The sequence below is a fragment of the Triturus cristatus genome, chromosome 5_2 (assembly GCF_964204655.1).
Source record: "Triturus cristatus chromosome 5_2, aTriCri1.1, whole genome shotgun sequence".
Taxonomy (NCBI): Eukaryota; Metazoa; Chordata; class Amphibia; order Caudata; family Salamandridae; genus Triturus; species Triturus cristatus.
This window is the reverse complement of record NC_140588.1, coordinates 306,173,196-306,197,636: the sequence shown is the minus strand read 5'-3', so window position 1 is coordinate 306,197,636 and position 24,441 is coordinate 306,173,196.

The following is a 24,441-nucleotide window of genomic DNA, read 5'->3' as shown; positions in this document are numbered from 1 at the left end:
GGAGCGTACCCTCACCCCACCCGTGTATGTACGGTGCGTACCCCCACCCCTGTATGTACGGTGCGTACCCGCATCCCACCCCCGTATGTACGGAGCGCACCCCCACCCCATCCGTGTATGTACGGTGCGTACCCCCACCCCCGTATGTACGGAGCATACCCCCACCCCACCCGTGTATGTACGGTGCGTACCCCCACCCCCGTATGTACGGAGCGTACCCCCACCCCACCCATGTATGTACGGTGCGTACCCCCACCCCCGTATGTACGGAGCGTACCCCCAGCGCGTAGCGCTGGGGGTACGCTCCATACATACGGGGGTGGGGGTACGCACCGTACATACACGGGTGGGGGTACGCACCGTACATACGGGGGTGGGGGTACGCATCGTACATACAGGGGTGGGGGTATGCACTGAACATACGGGGGTGGGGTGGGGGTACGCTCCGTACATACGGGGGTGGTGGTACGCATCGTACATACGGGGGTGGGGGTATGCACCGTACATACGGGGGTGGGGTGGGGGTACGCACCGTACATATGGGGGTGGGGGTACGCACCATACATATGGGGGTGGGGGCACGCACCGTACATACGGGGGTGGGGGTACGCACCGTACATATGGGGGTGGGGGTACGCATCATACATACGGGGGTGGGGGTACGCACCGTACATACGGGGGTGGGGGTGGGGGTACGCTCCGTACATACGGGGGTGGAGGTACGGACCGTACATACACGGGTGGGGTGGGGGTACGCTCCGTACATACGGGGGTGGGGGTACGCACCGTACATACACGGGTGGGGTGGGGGTACGCTCCGTACATACGGGGGTGGGGTGGGGGTATGCTCCGTACATACGGGGGTGGGGGTACGCATCGTACATACAGGGCTGGGGGTACACACAATACATACGGGGGCTGGGGGTCCGGCGTGTCCCTCCGCGGGGGGATGGGGGTCCGGCGCGTACTAACGGGGGGCTGGGGGTCCAGCGCGTATGCGGGCACATGTTTGGACGTCTCCATGGTTGCTATAGTGGTTCGCTCCGTACGGTGTTTTTACCATACGGTTGTGCACTCGGACAGACGGGACGGATCGTACTTGCGCGTTCGGACTTCGGTTTCCCGATCCGTACGTAAAACTGTCGGGGGACGTGTCGGACACTTTTTCCGACCCGAGGACGTGTTGGGAAATTTTCCCAATGCGATTCGTATTGAGTTTTTTACATACGAATCGTACTTGCCAGTTTGTACGATTCGTACGTAAAAAAATCCGGATACGATTCGTACGGGGAAAATTTTAAACGGATCGGAATCGGCCCCTATGTATCCTGCTAGGATGAATGCTTAAATAGAATATGTTGTTTTCTATGATTTTGTATATATTGTTTATCATTTCAATTCAAAACCTTTATTCAACCTATATAGGTCATAAAAGAAAACCACGAACTACAAATAGATGAAAAAAAAACAGCAAAAAAAATGCAAATGGAACTCTTTAAGATACAATATTGTTTGTCATGTTACACTGTCAAAATTATCACAATCCGGGGGCGTGGCCTGCAGCCAAGGAAGATGGCCGCTCACTGAAAGAGCTGCTTTAGCAGATCGCAGCATTACACCCCAAATCGGCATTACCTGACGTCCAAAGGTCACTTACCTGCACGCTAAGTCTGCGAGGAGCGACAGGCTGCGATCCGCGTTGCTTGGAGTGGCTCATCAACGCCTGGCGGTGAGAGTGCTGCGGCCTGGACTAAGCGCCCTGTGGCGAGAAAATGGCACCCGCTGTCTCGAAGTGAGCGGGGTTGATGGTGACGAAGATCGCGCTGGGCAGCCGTGGAGCGCGACTGCGGCCTTTGACTCCAGTGGTGGGGGAGCGTGGGCGCTCACCAAGGGCTGAGGCTGGCAGTGGCAAGCGAGCAATGGCACCCGCTGCCGTGAAGCTGGCAGCGGACACTGTGACCCGCGGTGGTGCCCGGTAAGCGGTATGCCGGCGGATGCGGGGCGATAAGCCGGTAGAGGTGCAGCGCCAGAGAGAGCTTCGGCGCGTCCTGTGGAGAGCCCCGTGGAGCGGTGATCCCAGCAGTCCTGGTGGTGGCGGCCGGCCGAGAGACGAGGGCTTGTCGGCGCGGTTGGTGCCAGAATTGTGCAGCAACAGCGGCGCCAAGGACAACCAGGCGGAGGCGTCAGGGTTGGTTCTTTGACTCTGTGGCCAGATAAGGAGTGAGGCTGGTGGGGACTGCAGCAAGGTGGGAACAGAGACTGGCACCAGCTGGGGAGGGGGTCTGGACTAGCGGTCCCAGCTGTGGCCTCCTCGCCCTTGGTTCCCGGGGCTGTGCAGCCTGAGGTGTGTGTCCACAGCCTGGGGCATATATTGGAGTTGTGTTGCCTGGCGCTTCGCATCGCCAGGGGGTGCACCCAGACAAGTGTTGGCGTTGAGACGGGTGCCCCTGCAATACATTAGAGTGCGCTGTGGACTATTGACTGGGCATCCCTGGGTCTCTCTATGGCCCCTTCTAATACATCCTGCCAATGCGCTGATGACCCGGGTGCCGAGCAGTGCTGCCACTGGCGGACTGAGCTGAGAGTGGAGCCCGGCTTACAGTGGTCGTTGGGGCGCCAGGGGACCCTGGAGGTGACTTGGCCAGTCGGGCCATTTTGTCGATGGACGGTGCAGGTGGAGCCTGGGGCGCAGCCTAGACGGCGCTGCAGGCAGCTTGGATGTTCCCTGATCTCAGGGCCGGTGACGGGCTCGGGGGACTCCTCCTGACCTAGTTATCTGGTGCAACCGGGGTGCCGGTCTCCCGGCGGGTGGTGGCCGCGGACTCTGGGTGGAGGGAGAACCCGGGCGGCCTGAGTATTCGGGGTACTGCCTAACTTGCTCTGGTGGGGTTCCAGTCATGGGCCGCAACAGGCTGACACCGCAAGCTCAAACCAATCACATTGATAAATATACAGTGGCAATGGGCAAAGAGGAGGGCCATCATGGAGCGAGTCAGCACAGCGGTGCGGATGAGGATGGACCTGACCCTTCACTCCAAGACATCATGCTGGCAATTAAGGACATGCCCGGCACTATGGAGCCCAAATTAGACTCGGTCACGGAAGAAGTCAATTTGCTCGGAGCAGATTTCCATAAGATGTCTGAAAAAGTGGCAGCGACGGAGAGCGGTATTGGAGGCCTGCAGAATAAGATGAAGTGGCTGGAGGAGAAGGTTGCCTCACTCACCAAAATCAAATGAATATTGTGTCTCGCCTGGAGGATCAGGAAGGTCGGGCTCGACGCAATAACCTCCGAATCGTGGGGGTACTGGAGGAAATGGAGGGCCCGTCCGAGGATTGCTTTGTGGAAGACCTGATCCTCAACCACCTTAAGCCGAAACGCCTCTCAAATGTTTTCTCAGTGGAAAGGGCTCACCGTGCATTGGGGGGGAGGCCCAAGCCTGGGCGCCTCCGCACACTATTATTGCTCGCATCCTGAACTATAGAGATCGGGATGCAATTCTGCAGGCATCGCATGTGTCCGGGGATCTGAAACTGGAGAATGCCACCATTCGATTTTTCCCTGACTTCACGTTGCACGTCCAGCGACTGCTGAGATCCTTTGAAGGGGTCAAGATAGCCCTGCGTGACCACGGTGTGAAGTATATGATGCTATTTCCTGCGAGGCTCAAAGTCATGGATGGCGAGAAGGCATACTTCTTTGACTCTCCGGCGGAGGCAAACAACAGGATTCAGGGCTGGCGAACAGTGGGCCGTCAGAGTGGCCGGTGTCGAACGGCTGCTGGTTGCGGTGGTCAGGAGGTTCACGCTAAACACACGCCACCACGGGAACTCAGGGAGAGCGAGCAGACTCCTATAAAGTGACTTTAGTGGCTCAAGTTCTACAAGTCATAACATCCAGGCCAGATATGGTCACTCAAAAGAAATTATTACAAACTGAATTTTATTGGATCAAGAAATTGGACACTATGTATCCTGCTGGGATGAATGCTTAAATAGAATATGCTTGTTTTCTATGATTTTGTATATATTGTTTATCATTTCAATTCAAAACCTTTATTTGACCTATATAGGTCATACAAGAAAACCACGAACTACAAATAGATGAAAAAAAAACAGCAAAAAAAATGCAAATGTAACTCTTTCAGATACAATATTGTTTTTCATGTTATACTGTCAAAATTATCACAATCCGGGGGCGTGGCCTGCAGCCAAGGAAGATGGCCGCACACTGAAAGAGCTGCTTTAGCAGATCGCAGCATTACACCCCAAATCGGCATTACCCGACGTCTAAAGGTTACTTACCTGCACGCTAAGTCTGCGAGGAGCGACAGGCTGCGATCCGCGCTGCTTGGAGTGGCTCATCAACGCCTGGCGGTGAGAGTGCTGCGGCCTGGACTAAGCGCCCTGTGGCGAGAAAATGGCGCCCGCTGTCTCGAAGTGAGTGGGGTTGATGGTGACGAAGTTCCCGCTGGGCAGCCGTGGAGCGCGACTGCGGCCTTTGACTCCAGTGGCGGGGGAGAGTGGGCGCTCACTAAGGGCTGAGTCTGGCAGTGGCAAGCGAGCAATGGCACCCGCTGCCGTGGAGCTGGCAGCGGACACTGTGACCCGCGGTGGTGCCCGGTAAGCGGTATGCGGGCAGATGCGGGGCGATAAGCCGGTTGAGGTGCAGCACCAGAGAGAGCTTCGGCGCGTCCTGTGGAAAGCCTCGTGGAGCGGTGATCCCAGCGGTCCAGGTGGTGGCGGCCGGACGAGAGACGAGGGCTTGTCGGCGTGGTTGGGGCCAGAAGTGTGCAGCAACAGTGGCGCCAAGGACAACCGGGCGGAGACGTCAGGGTTGGTTCTTTGACTCTGTGGCCAGATAAGGAGTGAGGCTGGCGGGGACTGCAGCAAGGCGGGAACAGAGACTGGCACCAGCTGGGGAGGGGGTCCGGACTGGCGGGCCCAGCCGCAGCCTCCTCGCCCTTGGATCCCGGGGCTATGCAGCCTGAGGTGTGTGTCCACAGCCTGGGGCATATATTGGAGTTGTGTTGCCTGGCACTGCGCATCGCCGGGGGGTGCACCCAGACAGAGTCGTGGCGTTGAGACGGGCGCCCCTGCAATACATTAGAGTGCGCTGTGGACTATTGACTGGGCAAAGCAGTACAAAAGGGGGTGGTGATGGACGGAGCATCAGAACCAATCAAACACTCACACCCAGTCAACAGATCTGGGTTTGATCCATCGCCGTTCTTTAGCCCACTCTGCCACCCCAGTTCAGACATGGCCATATGCAAATCAGTCTGACCCTGTGCCTCATGGGAACAGTCCAGCCCGAACTGCCAAGCCATGCCTTCCCTGGACCGGAAACAAGCTTCCTAGGACCGGTTTCTGGCATTTCAGCCGTCTTCAGCCAGGCTGGCTTGAATCCAGTGGCAAAGTGAGCAAGGGACTCACGTCTGAGCATACCCTGCCAACTTATGGCGAACAAAGCAGTACAAAAGGGGGTGGTGATGGACGGAGCATCAGAACCAATCAAACACTCACACCCAGTCAACAGATCTGGGTTTGATCCATCGCCGTTCTTTAGCCCACTCTGCCACCCCAGTTCAGACATGGCCATATGCAAATCAGTCTGACCCTGTGCCTCATGGGAACAGTCCAGCCCGAACTGCCAAGCCATGCCTTCCCTGGACCGGAAACAAGCTTCCTAGGACCGGTTTCTGGCATTTCAGCCGTCTTCAGCCAGGCTTGCTTGAATCCAGTGGCAAAGTGAGCAAGGGACTCACATCTGAGCATACCCTGCCAACTTATGGCGAACAAAGCAGTACAAAAGGGGGTGGTGATGGACGGAGCATCAGAACCAATCAAACACTCACACCCAGTCAACAGATCTGGGTTTGATCCATCGCCGTTCTTTAGCCCACTCTGCCACCCCAGTTCAGACATGGCCATATGCAAATCAGTCTGACCCTGTGCCTCATGGGAACAGTCCAGCCCGAACTGCCAAGCCATGCCTTCCCTGGACCGGAAACAAGCTTCCTAGGACCGGTTTCTGGCATTTCAGCCGTCTTCAGCCAGGCTTGCTTGAATCCAGTGGCAAAGTGAGCAAGGGACTCACGTCTGAGCATACCCTGCCAACTTATGGCGAACAAAGCAGTACAAAAGGGGGTGGTGATGAACGGAGCATCAGAACCAATCAAACACTCACACCCAGTCAACAGATCTGGGTTTGATCCATCGCCGTTCTTTAGCCCACTCTGCCACCCCAGTTAAGACATGGCCATATGCAAATCAGTCTGACCCTGTGCCTCATGGGAACAGTCCAGCCCGAACTGCCAAGCCATGCCTTCCCTGGACCGGAAACAAGCTTCCTAGGACCGGTTTCTGGCATTGACTGGGCCGGTCGGACCATTTTGTCGAGGGACGGTGCAGGTGGAGCCTGGGGCGCAGCCTAGATGGCGCTGCAGGCAGCTTGGATGTTTCCTGATCTCAGGGCCGGTGGCGGGCTCGGGGGGATCCTCCTGACCTAGTTATCTGGTGCAACCGGGGCACCGGTCTCCCGGCGGGTGGTGGCCGCGGACTCTGGGCGGAGGGAGAACCCGGGCGGCCTGAGTATCCGGGGTACTGCCTGACTTGCTCTGGTGGGGTTCCAGTCATGGCCCTCAACAGGCTGACACCGCAAGCTCAAACCAATCACATTGATAAATATACAGTGGCAATGGGCAAAGAGGAGGGCCATCATGGAGCGAGTCAGCACAGCGGTGCGGAAGAGGATGGACCTGACCCTTCACTCCAAGACATCATGCTGGCAATTAAGGACATGCCGGGCACTATGGAGCCCAAATTAGACTCGGTCACGGAAGAAGTCAATTTGCTCCGAGCAGATTTCCATAAGATGTCCGAAAAAGTGGCGGCGGCGGAGAGCGGTATTGGAGGCCTGCAGACTAAGATGAAGCGGCTGGAGGAGCAGGTCGCCTCACTCACCAAAATCAAACGAATATTGTGTCTCGCTTGGAGGATCAGGAAGGTCGGGCTCGACGCAATAACCTCTGCATCGTGAGGGTACTGGAGGGAATGGATGGCCCATCCATGGATTGCTTGGTGGAAGACCCGATCCTCAACCACCTTAAGCCGAAACGCCTCTCAAATGTTTTGTCAGTGGAAAGGGCTCACGGTGCGTTGGGGTGAGGCCCAAGCCTGGGGCGCCTCCGCGCACTTTTATTGCTCGCATCCTGAACTATAGAGATCAGGATGCAATTCTGCAGGCATCGCATGTGTCCGGGGATCTGAAACTGGAGAATGCCACCATTCGGTTTTTCCCTGACTTCACGTTGCACGTCCAGCGCCTGTGGAGGTCCTTTGAAGGGGTCAAGAGAGCCCTGCGTGACCACGGTGTGAAGTATATGATGCTATTTCCTGCGAGGCTCAAAGTCATGGACGGCGAGAAGGCATACTTCTTTGACTCTCCGGCGGAGGCAAACAACTGGATTAAGGGCTGGCGAACAGTGGGCCGTCAGAGTGGCCCGCGTCGAATGGCTGCTGGTCGCGGTGGTCAGGAGGTTCACGCTAAACACACGCCACCACGGGAACTCAGGGAGAGCGAGCAGACTCCTATAAAGTGACTGTAGTGGCTCAGGGCCGCACGGGCTGCGGGTTTAGGAAAGGGTAGGGGGGCGCGATACTGCCTAGATCTGGCCATTTTCTTGGTTGTCTGGCGGGTTGATCTGCAGCGGTTGGTTTGTCATTTTGTTAAAGATGCAGGGTTGAGGTCTAAAAGTTTCTACCTCTGTTGGCGGGAGGTTTTTTATGTCCAGGGGTGGGAGGGAGATAGGGGCCGGGTGGGGTGAGGTGGGGTCCTTTGCACGGTCCGAAAATGGGGTGTGCCATCCGGCAAGTCAGTATGACTTTTTCTGCGGACTGCAGGTTCACGTTTCCAAGTTTGGTTGATTCTGGGCAGATGGGGCGACAGGCACTCTGCGAGTTTTATGGGTGGGTTGTTGGGGTCCCACTTAGCAGGGAGGCAGGGAGGGGGGTTTGGTTTGGGATGGGGGTGGGGGTTTTGGGGTAGTTCATTGTTAGCTCATGGTGTCTCATCTTCAAATGTTTGGGTGGTGTATCAGAAGGACAGGCATGGGAGGCAGATAGATCCGATGTATCATGGGTCCCTGTGTGAACATGGGTGATCAAGCGCAGATACGAATCTGGACGTGGAACGTTAATGGTTTGGACAATAACTCTCGTCGTCGTCTCGTCGTGGTGGTGGTATGAAGTGCGCTGCGGTGTGGTGTGTGGGGCCAGACAAAGTCCGGACAGCATTTTCAATCGGACCTGGCCCCACCCACCAACCTTGCCAACCAATGTGTGTCCCCCGGATTTAATGGGGGGGACACACGTTCCAAACTGCTCTGTTCTCGGGCCTAAATTGGGGCTTTGGATCTAACGGTTTGGCTCCATCAAGTGGCCAAGTGGTGCAACAGCAACGAAAATCAGTGACACTCGGTTTAAACCGAGTCCGCTGATTTTCGTCCGGTAGGGTACTGTCGGTCAGATTCGGTTAAAACCGAATTCCGGACAGCCTAACAATAAGATTAAATGGACGCTTGTACTGCAGCATGTAAAGCGGCATTCCCCAGATGTTGTACTCCTCCAGAAGACGCACCTTAGGGGGAACAGGTGCAGGGCCCTAGACCGCTTTGGATACAGGATGGTAGCTCACTCGGGGTTCACGTCAGGATCCAGGGGAGTGGGGATCCTTGTCCGAAACACCCTGCCTATGGTCATCACTGGCACCTGGACGGAGGACTCGGGGTGTATGGCATCGGTGGCAGCTCGATGGGAGGGGAGGATAATAGTTCTTAGCTCCTGTTATGTCCCACGTGGCTTGCATGCTTCGACATTTAAGAAGCTGGGCTCGCACTTGGTTGGCCTCCCGCAGGGAACGCTCGTGCTAGGTGGGGAAACAAATGCGTTCATGGATGCCGAACACGATCGCTCTGGGGTGAGGCAGGGCAATAGAGGGGAAATGGGCCTTAAGGGTTTCGTTACAGCTATGGGCCTTAGTGACATATGGCGCGAGCATTACTCCTCCCAGAGGCAATCCACATTCTACTCAGCCAGACATGGCTCCTTTTCCAGACTAGATCACATTTTTACACAGGAGGCCCGGCTGGGAGACTTTGTGGAACCCTGCATTATGGCCAGGGGAATTTCGGATCATTCCCCGGTGGGTGTGGTCCTGAGAGGGGCTGTAGCTAGCAGGGCGGCCTTTCCTAGACTAGACCCGTGGCGCCTCAAAGATGGTTCCCTAACGAGTAAGTTACGGGAATGTTCCCAAACTTCTTTGCTGAGAATCAGGGCTCGGTTGCCTCCCAGCTCACTCTGTGGGAGGTGTATAAAACGGTCCTGAGGGGCCATGCTCAAGCACTGAATGGGGCCCAGAAGAAGGAGGAAGCTCTGCAGATTCGGCAATTAGAACGGGAGATTGAAGACATGGAGCGAAGGGCCTGCGGGGTTCCCTCGCCGGACCTAGCCCACACTCTAGCTCTCAAACAGAGGGAGCTTTGGTCGCTGGCAGAGGGGGAGGCCCGTGCCTACTCCCTTGCCACGCAACGTCGGATTTATGATGCGGGGGACAAGAGCATGAAATTGCTAGCTTGGCTCGAACGCAGAGATTGGGCGCGATCCTGGGTTGCGGAATTGAGGGATGGGTCGGGGTCCTTGGTGACTACGGGGGTGGCCATTGCGGAGGCCTTTGCGTCTTACTATGAGGGGGTTTACTCCCCGGTTTGCACCAGGACTGAGCTGGATTGTGAGGAGTTCCTGAGTGACTTCGCGCTTCCCACATTATCTCAGGAGCAAACAGACTGCATGGAAACCGATCTTACCGGGGTGGAGCTAGGTGAGGCAGGGAAAGCGCAGGGTCCCAACGGGCTCCCTGTTGAATTATATAAGAGTCAAGCTAACGTGATTGTCGACCCCATGTGGCAAATGTTCCTCAAGGCCCGGGAGGCGGGGAAACTCCTGCCAGACCAGCGAGAAGCCACAATAGTTGTCATCCATAAGGCTGGGACACCAGCTGACCTGTGCTCCTCATACCGGCTCATCTCGCTGCTAAATGTGGAGTCCAAGGTCTTGGCCAAAGCCCTGGCGACACGGTTGCTATCGGTCCTGCCAGACCTGAACCACGTGGACCAGTCCGGATTCATGCCCCATAGGAGCACTCGCCATAATTTGAGAAGGTTATATGGGGTATTGTATATGACGGAGGTGGTGGGTGATGCTCAAACGGCCCTAATGGCACTAGACGCATCTATGGCCTTCGATAGTATCGAGTGGCCGTATTTATTCAAGGTTATTCAGAGGCTGGGTTTCGGACCGGTTTTCTGTAGTTGGGTGCGACTGTTGTGGGAGGGGGGAAGCCCGAGGATAGCGATGCGAAAACTCACGAGAGGAGTATATGACGGGCGGCTGGCCATCCCAGATGTCCAGTTGTATTACTGGGCTTCTCAACTGCAAGTAATCAACGACTGGGTCCATGTGCCGGGTTCGGAACCTGCCTATCGGGTGGACAGGTATGCCTTGTGAGTTTGGTGATATTCTGTGTGAGACCATAAGCAAAGTTAATAAAAAGATTTATCAAAAAAACAATTATCACAATCCATCACATCACGATACATGAACAATCGGATTCATGGGGAGTTTTCACTGTGCTTTGAACCATTGATTTCTTGACATTTGGTTTATTTTGTGGATCACACATTTGAGGTAGCAGGCACATTAGGTAAGGTGGCTACTATAGTTCTTAGTTTAGCTTCGGGCTCTTACCCATTTTCATGGTTTTATAGGACCAGCGTGAGTCTGTATTTTTTTAGCATGTCATGAACCTTAAAATTTTTGTTTGAAGCGATGCCTTACGTTGGAGGTCTATTAGTTTTCGCACATAGTAGCAACCACATCAGCTGTTTGTCCAGAGTAATGGAGGATGTAGCATGTATCCCTTGACAGAGTACTCATACACTTTTTACAGTACTGGTAAGCGGGGAACATTTGTTGAGCCCTTCATGTAGGAATGGGTAGTTATCACTGCGCACTAATTTTTTACAGCATGGAGCTCTTTTAACTTATAAACACTATTATTTCAGTAAAGCACAGGACACCTTTGAGCATGCAGCATCTTCGTGATTAATGTGGAACCTCGCTTTATGTATACCAGCACGCCGGTAGGGCACAGATCACTTTTCATCATGCGCCTATTATGTTGTTAATACGGTAACTTCTGTATCAATTTGACGTTGCCTAAGACGTTCGAGCACACACATGGAGATATAACATTGGGAACTCGTTAACATGGTATATGTGTCAATGGGGCAATTTCTGACATGAGCATGTTTTAGGTTTGTTTTTGGAGTTGTTTGAGCAGTACATCATGTGGTGAGGTTTTTTATACTTCTCTATTCACATATTAAACAAATTTGTTTTCACTGCTGACAGATTTTTACATTTGCATTGTTTACAGTCCCTGAATAAGGGTCATTTGACCGGAAATGCGTTGGTATTAGGCATTTATTCGTTTGGATTCCTTGGATATATCTGATTAATCAACAAGCATCAATGTTTACATTTTCAGACAAGGTTTCGCCTGCATTAAGCGCATGAACATTACTGTTACTGTCATTTAAATATTCATGCGCCGTATATCTGGCTGTTTTAGCCTTACTTATACCGCTTGAATCTGCCCCGTCTATCCAACTGAATGTGCGCCGTCTGTCCAACTGTTTTAGCTTTAATTTAGCATTTAAATAAACACCGAAATGACTCATGTACTCCAATTTATGGAGTCTAGCATTCCCCTTCCCTGATCCCTACCAAATACTAAACTTAAAAGAGAGACGCTACCCTACTGAGTCTCCGGACACAATATACCGTCCGGGACTCCTGAAACCGCTGCTCACTCGGGCGAGTGAAACCCTGCTCCGATCACAGACTCCCTGGAGGAAAGGCCCTTAACCCCGTGACGTGCACTACGCACTTATCGCAGTGCTTGCGGAGGCACTTTTGAGTAAAATAAAATAAAAAAAAGGAAGACACCGAAATGTCTATTTTAATAAGATGAACCTGACTTACAACGTAATATAATTTTTTTTAAAAAAGAGGGTATCAAACCCAGTCCAGTCTACGCCCTGAAGGCGTTGCCTAGCTACACTGTTACCAACAGCTGATCGCTGGCAAAGTCCCGTCTTGGGAGAGATACGACAGTTGGGACACGAGCGATCAGCTGTGCCTCTCCACACGCCCCAGGCAGAAAAATTCCTCTTCTTTTACCTTTTTATCCTATATTCTCATAACAACTCTAAAACATCTTAAAACAGGGTAATTTATTGTATATCATTAACAGCCCCAGATATAATTATAAAGAATTATTTAAGGTTTGAAGACCTTGGGGTTAAATCAAGTCAAACGATTCCCAAACTCCTGCTGCCCCCATCCCCAGTCTTGACAATGAACAGATAAAGAAATGTATTCAAGACGCCCCTACCAGACGAACCCCTCCTTCTATCCACAGAGAGGAAGACCCTTCCGTTCAAGAGGTTTCAGAGCTAGAGGTCAAAACTACTCTTATGTCCCAAGTAAGTACCAACTCATCTCATCCTTCCTTTTCAGCAGGGAAAGTGGGGATCGACTAAAACACTTATTTCACACCTGGGAACAAATCACTCAGGACCTGTGGGTTTTGGAAACCATTCAGGGTTTCAAAATAGATTTCATAGGAAAACCAACACAACATACACCCCCAAGAGTGTTCAACTTGACCAAAGACCAACAGAGAATTGTGGCACAAGAGGTGAACTCTATGTTGTAGAAGTACCTTGGGAATGTATGAACTTCTTAAGCAATATATTCCTGGTAGTGAAGAAAGACAAAGGTTGGAGGCTTGTAATGAACCTCCGAGGACTGTTCAAATCTCTCACTTACAGACATTTAAAAAAGGAGGGTGTCCATCTCTTCAGAGATATGCTTCTAGAAAAAGACTGGTTAGTGAAACTGGACCTAAAAGATGACTACTTTACAATTCCTATGGTGTTGGAACCCCAATCTTTCCTACCAATTGCTTGGAACAATCACCTATACCAGTTCCCAGCTCTTCCCTTCGGTCTCCCCTCTGCCCCCTGGTGCTTCACCAAGGCAATGAGGGCTATCGCCTCCGTTTTAGAGGGAAAGAGGATTCCGCCTTATAATTTACCTAGACAACATTAACTTCATGTCTCAAGATCACTCTCATATGCTGAAAGACCTGAACACTACTGTAGACTAGATAGAAAGGACATGTTTTATAATAAACAGAGAAAAATCCATTATGACCCCCCCATCGAGGTCTCTAGAGTTCGAAGTCAATGTTATTACTTCCACCAAAAAAGATAACCAAGATTCGAAAAGAGAGGCACGTCCTAAAACAAGACATCTTAACCTTAAGAGAACTAGCCAGACTCCTGGGCCTCCTCTCATCCTCCATCCAAGCTATTTTCCTGGGTCCTTTTTTTTATCAGGCCCTCCAAAGGGTCAAGTACAGAGCCCTTCCATCTGGCCTATGGTATGGAGACAAAATATATCTAGACACAGAAGGCAAGACAGAACTGACATGGTGGTTAGAAAACCTGGACGCTTGGAATGGGAAAGCCATTTTTGGCAACTCCCTTGAATTCGTCCTGGAATCAAACGCACGCCTTCATGGCTGGGGTTCTTGCTTTCAGAATCAGAACACAGGAGGCTTATGGTCCTATACGGAGAGTACACACCACATACATTTTGGGGGAATTAACCTCTGGGCTCTGTGCCCTAATGAGTTTAAAAAGAAATAGGTGTATCGGTTTCTTTTTCATAATTTAGATTTTTCATAATTCTGATTTACACTCATGATTTTTTTCATGTACTTTTGTTTTATTCGAGTCATGGTTGAGACTAAATAAAGTATTTTGTTTATTTTTCACTGGGGTATAAACCATGTGGCATGGTTAAACCAATCAGTACGATTTATAAGCAGAAGTCACGCTCGCTTAAGTTAATTGAATGTTTAACATCAAACTGGCGGGATTCAGTGTTCTGACCACAGGAGGTAAATTCAGTTATCTTAAATATGGCAGCAAGCTGATTGTTTAAAGAAAGAATGCTAAAAAAATTCAGGCACTAGCCACGTAGGGGCGATATTCAATTAGATTAATTTGGAGTTTATTTTGGAGATAAGTTTGATGTTTATTTGATCACGTACATCACGTCTGATCAAAGTTTAACTGATTCACATAAAAATTGGTTCTGAGGCTATTAATGGTCAGGTTCTTGCTTGACATGCTTTAATACAGTTAACATAGCATGATGAATTGTTAATGAATGTTTATCCTGCTATGAGACTTTTTGTATCACAGTTACCCCTGACGAAGGGGTGTGGCCCGAAAAGCATTGGGTATTTTGCTATCACGTTGATTCATGAAGAATGGTGAACCTACTTTGTGTTGTTGAAAGAAATGCCTGGATCGGCAATCTGTTGAACCTTATTTGAAATGTGAATGAAACACACAAATATAAATGAAATTAAATATGGATGAACTGGACTAAATAGAGTTTAAAATTGTAGGAACACTTTAAAACAGTATCTTGTGGGTAGTGCATCCCAGACCTGGTATACCTAATGAGGTCCCAGTCATTGCTAATGATTTTCAAGCAATCCCTTCAGGGCAGTTCAGTTATTCTCAAAATGGACAAGAAGTCAGCCGTAGCCTACGTAAATCGCCTAGGAGCCACCAAATCCCCAGACCTCTCCAACCTAGCAAATAAACTATGAAAGTTCAGTCTGGAACACAAAATAACATTAAAGAGCAGAATAAATACTGGAAAAAACAATTTTTTTGTGGACTGGAACTCCAGATTTCTAATAGACCACACCGACTGGAAACTCAATGTGAACGTCTTCAGAAAACTAGAGCAACTATGGGGACCCTTAGAAGTTGATCTCTTCACAAGCAGACTGACATCCAAGCTACAAAACTATTTCAGCTGGATGCCAGACCCGGGTGCTCTGGCAGTGAATCCCTTCCTTCAACCTTGGAAAAGTATTCGGGGATATGCCTTTTTCCCCTTCGCCATGATCCAGCGGGTTCTACAGAAGTTGAGAAAGGAACAATGTTCAATAATCCTAATACCCTTCTGGCCGTCCCAACCATGGTTTCCGACAACCTTGGAATTAGTTTACGAAATTCCCTTTCTACTCCCAGCTTTACAAGGTCTCCTAAGAGACATAGACGGTTTGGAACATCCCCTACTTCTGAGGGGGACTTTAAACCTTCTTGCCTGGAAAGTGTCAGGAGAGCCCATGAAATCACTAACCTTTCAGCACAGGCTTCAACTCTCCTCCAGGAATCTTAGGCCCATGGTACACAGTATAGATACAATGGCATCTGGAAAAGATGGGTTCGTTGGTGCATGGAAAGGAACCTGGATTCCGTAGAGGCCCCTAACGTGCATGTAGCAAACTTCCTTACGTAACAATTTGAAAGAGGCCTTACCTACAGATCAATTAACTGCTATAGGTCAGCTATATCAGCAGGTCATTCCCTTTTAAACAGGAGAACTCTAGGAAAAAACTGAATAATATGTAGAATTATGCAAAGTATTAGGCTTAAAAGACCCCTAAATACGAAACACTTTGGGATGTCAAATTTGTGTTATGTTATGTTATGTTAGTGATGATTTGTAACGCACACGGCTACTCAGAAGAGCAAGACCTTTTCTCTAACTGGCCCAAACATAGTTTCCTAGACAATAAAAAACTGTCCATTAAACTCGCATCTCTCCTATGCCTAATATCCTGCCGGAGAGTATCAGACATTAAAGCACTGGAAATAACTAATAGAACTTATGATGCCTTTGGTGTCAGATTTGAAATTATCAAAAGAACCAAAACAATGTCAGACACAAGCTTCTAGCCAAGATTTGATGCTTGCAAAAAATTGTGTGTGGTAGATTGTATGAAAGAATATTATGCAAGAATGAGTGTTCATCGCACCACTGGTGTCAACCAACTACTTATATCATTTGTTAAACCCTTCAAACCCATCTCCTCTACCTCTAGCGGTAGATGGGTTAAATTGGCAATGCAGTTAGCTGGCATAGACCTTAAAAAATGTTAGCCTCTGTATCTTTAATGAAATCCAGATTCTCTGGTCATATTATTAGGAGAATCACAATTCAATACAGGACATTCATCAGCCATACTATATTCTGTTTGATGCACTTGCACTGCTCACCTTAATCAATCTGAGGATGCTACCTTAAATTTAAGCTTCCTATTTAATTCCTTAACATTTACAGAAAGTTTTAAAATGTTCAGTTGTACATATTGTTTCCTTGTTTCCTTATTTATATACACTTTAATATTCTGCTAATATTGTTTCATTTTCTAAGCAGTCGCCTAGACCCTTAGTAGGCTATGCAGGCCCTGGGGTCCCCCTGGACCACAGGCTAAGATCCACTGTTCTAGAATGTTTTATCCCCACCCTGGACAAGTTTTGATTTTAAAGACAGACACTGAGGCATGCTAGATGTTTGTGGTTTCATAATTATGGGAATCTGGCTCTGTCATATGGCATTAAAACATATTAAAACTAGTCTCTGTCGGGCCCTGTATACATGCCCTTAACATTAAAGCCTAAACCACTGATTGATTTCTAAACAATGAATGTTAAAAATTATAAGGTAATACATATCAGCAATTTAGTTCCTGTTTCTTTTTCCCTTGTTTTACTTAATCTTGTAATCCCTAAGAGAGTTAGCTATTTCCGTCATGATATGTTTCTGTGTTTTTTTGTGCATCTTATTACTCTTATTATAGTGCATACATTGAACTGAGTCTCACCTGGTATTTATCACGGGTCATGATTGAGCACTCTGAGCCTGAAGGCAGTGCGAGTTTCTCACAGTACTTGCAGTTGGATTGGCCTCTCTGCAGGATACACAGAATAGTGGACACATATTCCAGTTGCAAATAAAATTCTATGTAAATGTGTGTGAAGTGGTACACAGTTGCCAAAATGTTGATGAGCGAAAGTAAAAGAAAATAAAGTGCTTACATTGGGGGGGGCGTGGCTTAGGAGCCAGGGAAGATGGCCGCTCTGGCACGGAGCTCGGGAGCGGCGTGAGAAGCCAAGTCTTCTTCAAGCGCCACTTCTACTTTCCCGGGCCTTGCAAACGTTGTCAGGAAGAAATGAAGTACAGCGCTTCAAACTGAGCCCAATTTCATTATTGAGGGTGAGCGTTTTCGCCGTTTTTGAGCGCATTTTCGTTCGCGCTCGTTTCTATGCGGCCACCTTTTTGTTTTTTACAGAGGAGCTAACAGAAACGCTCTCCTCACAATTTTAACCCTGCATTGTTCTCATGCAATCTGCAATATTTCTACTGCTTCCATGCCTCTTTCTCTGTTCTGCATACACCATTTTGGGAAATACTTCTTAAAAATGACTCTACAGTGAAATACTTTTTCATTATTATTATATTGGAACTTACTGTTGACCTAATTGCTAGCCAGCTTATTTACTTGTTATTTCTTCTCGAACTTTCTGCACCAAGGGGAATTATTCTGCTTAAATCACTGGTCTCTCATAGGAACAGTAATTATATATGAGTTGTGTGATGGCAAAAGTGCTTTCATCTCGCAACGGCTCTAATCCTATAGATAATACCTCAGTGGCTACTTATAACCCCTTCAGTGTCTTACAAGAGAATATGGATGACTCTGAATCTGGTCAACCTCACACAGGCACTGTGTCACCCAGCCTGCCTCGTAATAATTCCAAGCAGCAATCTAAGATTCCTTCCACTTCAGCAGCTGCTGTTTCTTCTAAGCGTGTCAAGAAAGACCCTCCATCACCAAATAATTCCATGACGTCACTGACTATGGAATTGCTCATTCAGGAAATTCACGCTCTTAAACCACACATGGAGGAAACAGATAATCGTCTACAACATCTTGAGGACAAGTGGTCCCAAATGGAACAACAAACTTTACTTCTGACACAACAAGTTGACTCTATCCAAGCTGTTACCAACCAGATTTCGCCTCTGCAATTGGAAGTTTCATATTTAAAACAACAAGTTGAAAATTTAGAAAATTGCAATAGGCTTAATAATTTACGCATTTACGGTCTTGTGGAGGAAATTGAAGGGTCGGACCCCCTCCTTTTTTCAAACGTTTCTTCCAACTCTTTTGGACCTTCCAGATTCTCCAAAATTAAACATTCAAACAGCACATCGCTTGGGTCAACTTCCAAAAATGTCATCGTCCAGCATTAAACCAAGAGGCGTTATTCTATATTTTTTAGAGTATACTGACTCGCTTAAAGTCCTCCATGCTCCCAAAATTAAAGGGAAAATATCCTGGCAAGGAACCAATCTCTTTTTTGCTCAGGATTATGCAAAAGCGACTGCTGACCGGTGGAAGAAATTCTTGGATATGAGACCAGCTCTCCGTAATCTGAATGCTCGCTATGGCTTATTTCACCCTTGCCTTATGAAAGTGACCTTTAATAATAAAACCACTACATATGAAGATCCGGCTCGTCTACAACTCTTCCTAGACTCTTGCAACGCTGAAAACATGGAAGTTCACCGTTCTTAGATGTTTTTAAGATTATTTTGGTCTCTTTGTTATCTTTGTTATACATATCCCTTGATGTACGTTATCATGTAATCGTTGTAATTCTTGTAATCATTTCTTTTTTCTCTTTATCTTCTTTTTAGGTGCAGTTCAATGTGGTCCTTGATTATTATGTGATCCCACCTTTTCCGCTTGGATGGTCGCTCCCTTTTCCGTTTCATCTTGGAGTTTTCCTGCTTGGGCATACTGTTTTCTTCATGTGGTTCCACCATCCCAATGTCTCCGTGTATTTTTGTGGTATGTTCTGTGTTATTTTTTCATTTTCTTTCTCTTTTTCTTCTGTAACTATCTTATCAGTATTTCTTACATCTCCTTTTGATCCTGTTTCATCTTGGCTTTTTCTCTCAGTCCTCCTCTAATTTCCTGTTTTATCTCAATTGCTGGTCTTTCTTTTATCTTATTAACTCATTTTACTTTGTATCTCATTCTTATCTCTCTTTCTACTCTACATTCTTCTTTTTCCATATTTTCTATTTTCATATGATAATTCCTCAAACTAACAATTTGTCATATGATATCATTGTATTCATTCATACATATACATGGTTTTATTGTAATTTCGGAGTTAATATTTTAATTTAGATGTCGTTAAACATCATATCTTGGAATGTTAAAGGTTTGGGCTCTCCCATTAAGCGTCAACGTGTTTTATCACATATTGCAAGTTTAAAGGGCGATATTTCTCTATTGCAAGAAATTCATATAAAGGATACTGAAATAGCCAAATTAAGACGTCAATGGGTAGGCCATGTTTTTGCATAGCCAGGTTCAGGGAAACGCAATAGTGTTGCTATTCTCTGTCATAAACGGCTAGATGTCCAGCTTATAAGCCTGGCTGAAGACGGCTGAAATGCCAGAAACCGGTCCTAGGAAGCTTGTTTCCGGTCCAGGGAAGGCATGGCTTGGCAGTTCGGGCTGGACTGTTCCCATGAGGCACAGGGTCAGACTGATTTGCATATGGCCATGTCTGAACTGGGGTGGCAGAGTGGGCTAAAGAACGGTGATGGATCAAACAAAGATCTGTTGACTGGGTGTGAGTGTTTGATTGGTTCTGATGCTCCGTCCATCACCACCCCCTTTTGTACCGCTTTGTTCGCCATAAGTTGGCAGGGTATGCTCAGACGTGAGTCCCTTGCTCACTTTGCCACTAGGTTCAAGCAAGCCTGGCTGAAGACGGCTGAAATGCCAGAAACCGGTCCTAGGAAGCTTGTTTCCGGTCCAGGGAAGGCATGGCTGGGCAGTTCGGGCTAGACTGTTCCCATGAGGCACAGGGTCAGACTGATTTGCATATGGCCATGTCTGAACTGGGGTGGCAGAGTGGGCTAAAGAACGGTGATGGATCAAACCCAGATCTGTTGACTGGGTGTGAGTGTTTGATTGGTTCTGATGCTCCGTCCATCACCACCCCCTTTTGTACCGCTTTGTTCGCCATAAGTTGGCAGGGTATGCTCAGACGTGAGTCCCTTGCTCACTTTGCCACTGTATTCAAGCAAGCCTGGCTGAAGACGGCTGAAATGCCAGAAACCGGTCTTAGGAAGCTTGTTTCCGGTCCAGGGAAGGCATGGCTTGGCAGTTAGGGCTGGACTGTTCCCATGAGGCACAGGGTCAGACTGATTTGCATATGGTCATGTCTGAACTGGGGTGGCAGAGTGGGCTAAAGAACAGTGATGGATCAAACCCAGATCTGTTGACTGGGTGTGAGTGTTTGATTGGTTCTGATGCTCCATCCATCACCACCCCCTTTTGTACCGCTTTGTTCGCCATAAGTTGGCAGGGTATGCTCAGACGTGAGTCCCTTGCTCACTTTGCCACTGTATTCAAGCAAGCCTGGCTGAAGATGGCTGAAATGCCAGAAACCGGTCCTAGGAAGCTTGTTTCCGGTCCAGGGAAGGCATGGCTTGGCAGTTCGGGATGGACTGTTCCCATGAGGCACAGGGTCAGACTGATTTACATATGGCCATGTCTGAACTGGGGTGGCAGAGTGGGCTAAAGAACGGTGATGGATCAAACCCAGATCTGTTTACTGGGTGTGAGTGTTTGATTGGTTCTGATGCTCCGTCCATCACCACCCCCTTTTGTACCGCTTTGTTCGCCATAAGTTGGCAGGGTATGCTCAGACGTGAGTCCCTTGCTCACTTTGCCACTGGATTCAAGCAAGCCTGGCTGAAGACGGCTGAAATGTCAGAAACCGGTCCTAGGAAGCTTGTTTCCGGTCCAGGGAAGGCATGGCTTGGCAGTTCGGGCTGGACTGTTCCCATGAGGCATAGGGTCAGACTGATTTGCATATGGCCATGTCTGAACTGGGGTAGCAGAGTGGGCTAAAGAACGGTGATGGATCAAACCCAGATCTGTTGACTGGGTGTGAGTGTTTGATTGGTTCTGATGCTCCGTCCATCACCACCCCCTTTTGTACCGCTTTGTTCGCCATGAGTTGGCAGGGTATGCTCAGACGTGAGTTCCTTGCTCACTTTGCCACTGGATTCAACCAAGCCTGGCTGAAGACGGCTGAAATGCCAGAAACCGGTCCTAGGAAGCTTGTCTCCGGTCCAGGGAAGGCATGGCTTGGCAGTTCGGGCTGGACTGTTCCCATGAGGCACAGGGTCAGACTGATTTGCATATGGCCATGTCTGAACTGGGGTGGCAGAGTGGGCTAAAGAACGGTGATGGATCAAACCCAGATCTGTTGACTGGGTGTGAGTGTTTGATTGGTTCTGATGCTCCGTCCATCACCACCCCCTTTTGTACCGCTTTGTTCGCCATAAGTTGGCAGGGTATGCTCAGACGTGAGTCCCTTGCTCACTTTGCCACTGGATTCAAGCAAGCCTGGCTGAAGACGGCTGAAATGCCAGAAACCGGTCCTAGGAAGCTTGTTTCCGGTCCAGGGAAGGCATGGCTTGGCAGTTCGGGCTGGACTGTTCCCATGAGGCACGGGGTCAGACTGATTTGCATATGGCCATGTCTGAACTGGGGTGGCAGAGTGGGCTAAAGAACGGTGATGGATCAAACACAGATCTGTTGACTGGGTGTGAGTGTTTGATTGGTTCTGATGCTCCGTCCATCACCACCCCCTTTTGTACAGCTTTGTTCGCCATAAGTTAGCAGGGTATGCTCAGACGTTAGTCCCTTGCTCACTTTGCCACTGGATTCAAGCAAGCCTGGCTGAAGACGGCTGAAATGCCAGAAACCGGACCTAGGAAGCGCTGGGGGTCTGCACCGTACCTACGGGGGTGGGGGTACGTGCCGTACATACACGGGTGAGGGTACGTGTCATACATACACGGGTGGGGGTATGTGTCGTGCATACACGGGTGGGGGTACGTGTCGTACATACACGGGTGGAGGTCCCCACCGTACCTACCGGGGTGGGGGTACGTGCCGTACATACACGGGTGGGGGTACGTGTTGTACATACACGGGTGGGGGTATGTGTCGTACATACACAGGTGGGGGTATGTGTCATACATATACGGGTCGGGGTCCGCACCGTACCTACGGGGGTGGGTGTACGTGCCGTACATACTTGGGTGGGGGTACGTGTCGTACATACACGGGTGGGGGTACATGTCGTACATACACGGGTAGGGGTATGTGTCGTACATACACGGGTGGGGGTACGTGCCGTACATACGGGGGGCTGGGGGGGGTACGGCGCATACATACGGGGGGCTGGGGGGGTTGTTCGGCACGTACCAGGCACCTGTTTGGACGTCGCCATGGTTGCTATAGGAGTTCGCTCCGGACGGTCTTTTTACCATACGGTTGTACAATCGGACGGACGGTAGGAATCGTACTTGCGCGCTCGGACTTCAGTTTTCAGATTCGGACGTAAAAATGTCCGGGGACGTGTCGGACACCTTTTCCGACCCGAGGATGTGTCGGGGAATTTACCCAATGCGATTCGTATGGACTTTTTCACATACGAATCGTACTTGCCATTTTGTACGGGAGTGTACGATTCGTACGGTAAAAAATCCAGATACGATTCGTACGGGGAATATTTTTCCAGGATCGGAATCGGCCCCTTAATTGCCAAAGAACAATGTGGTTTCATTAAAGGCCGTCACCTATCTGATAATACCCGACTCTTTTTTAATGTTCTTAGTAATCCCATTCTCTTAGACACTCCTTGGCAGCTGTTGCACTTGACGCTGAAAAAGCCTTCGATTGGGTTAATTGGCAGTTTATCTTTTCAACCCTTGCTTGGTTTGGTTTTGGTCCCAAATTCCTTTCTTATGTCTCTCTACTGTATTCTTTTCCTAGGTCCTTTATTCTTGCTAATGGTCTTGTGTCTTCCTCTTTTCCTCTTTATAGAGGTGTCCGAGAAGGTTGCTCTCTTTCTCCCCTTTTATTTTGGCATTAGAGCCCTTTTTAACAAAAATTTGTTTGAACAAAAATATCTCAGGCTTTTCATATGGCGATAAGCATCTAAAACTCTCAGCATATGCTGACGACATTCTTCTTTTTATTTCTATCCGTCAATCCTCTATACCGGCCTTCTTATCAGAAGTTTCAGATTTTTCCTTAGTTTCAGGATATAAACTTAATGTCGATAAACGTGAAATCCTTCCTTTAAACAAATATTGTTTTCATGTCGACTTTCTGACTTCCTCTTTTCACGGGAGCCCAACCAAGATCAAATATTTAGGCTTATGGTTCACACCCTCTATTAAAGACACTGTAGCATTCAATTTTAAAATCCTACAATCAAACTTAACTAATTCCACGACATGTTGGCATCCTCTATTTTTATCTTAGTGGGGAAGATTAGATTCTATAAAAATGATGTTAGTACCAATAATTTTATTTCTTTTATCTAACCTCCCAATCAATATCCCTAAATCTTGTTATAAAAACATTTACAATAGCCTATCAACATTTTTATGGCAAAATAAAAGAGCTAGGATGTCTTTTTCTAAACTTAAGCAACCTAAGCATATGGGTGGAGTACATTTCCCTGATTTCTCTGCTTATCATACTTCTTTCTTTCTTAAGCACTCCTCTTCATTGTTATCTGATAACAACATTGACCCTAACTCCCAACCTTTGTGGGTAGAAATTGAATCCTTTTTCTTTAATCCTTTTACCTTTGAAGATTTCTTATCATTATCCTATACCCCAACAAGATTGTCTCTTCCTACTCGTAGAATCTTTCATCCCCTCATATTTGATGACCTAGATGATCGTACCAGATATCTACAATCCCCAATTTGGTATAATAAACATATTAAAATTAAGAATAAGACTTTTTTTTGGGAAAGATTTGCTAGATTTTGGTCTTAAATGGACTCACCAACTTTTTCAGGATGATACTTGTATCCCCTTCTCGGTAATTCAGGCTCACTTTTCTCTGCCTCTCTCCTACTATTCTAAGTATATTGCATTGACTACAGCAGCTCAAACTTCCTTTAATGTCCTCTTATCTCGCTCTACACATACCAAATCTTCTCCTATCACACTCCCATTTTTAAGTACCACCTATTCTGCGTCTCAAATTTATAAGAAATTAAATGATATTCCTGCTTCTTGCGATAAATCTAAAGTGGAATGTAATTGGGAATCTGATTTAGGTGAATCTTTTCCTTTTCAAACGTGGGAAAAAAATTGGAATAAAATAAGGAAGTCTTCTAGAGCGGCGAACACTACTCAAGCCTTATTTTTCATATATAATAGACTTCTGATCACACCAGCTAAATTACATCATTTAGATCCCTCAATACCTGTAGCATTCAATTTTAAAATCCTACAATCAAACTTAACTA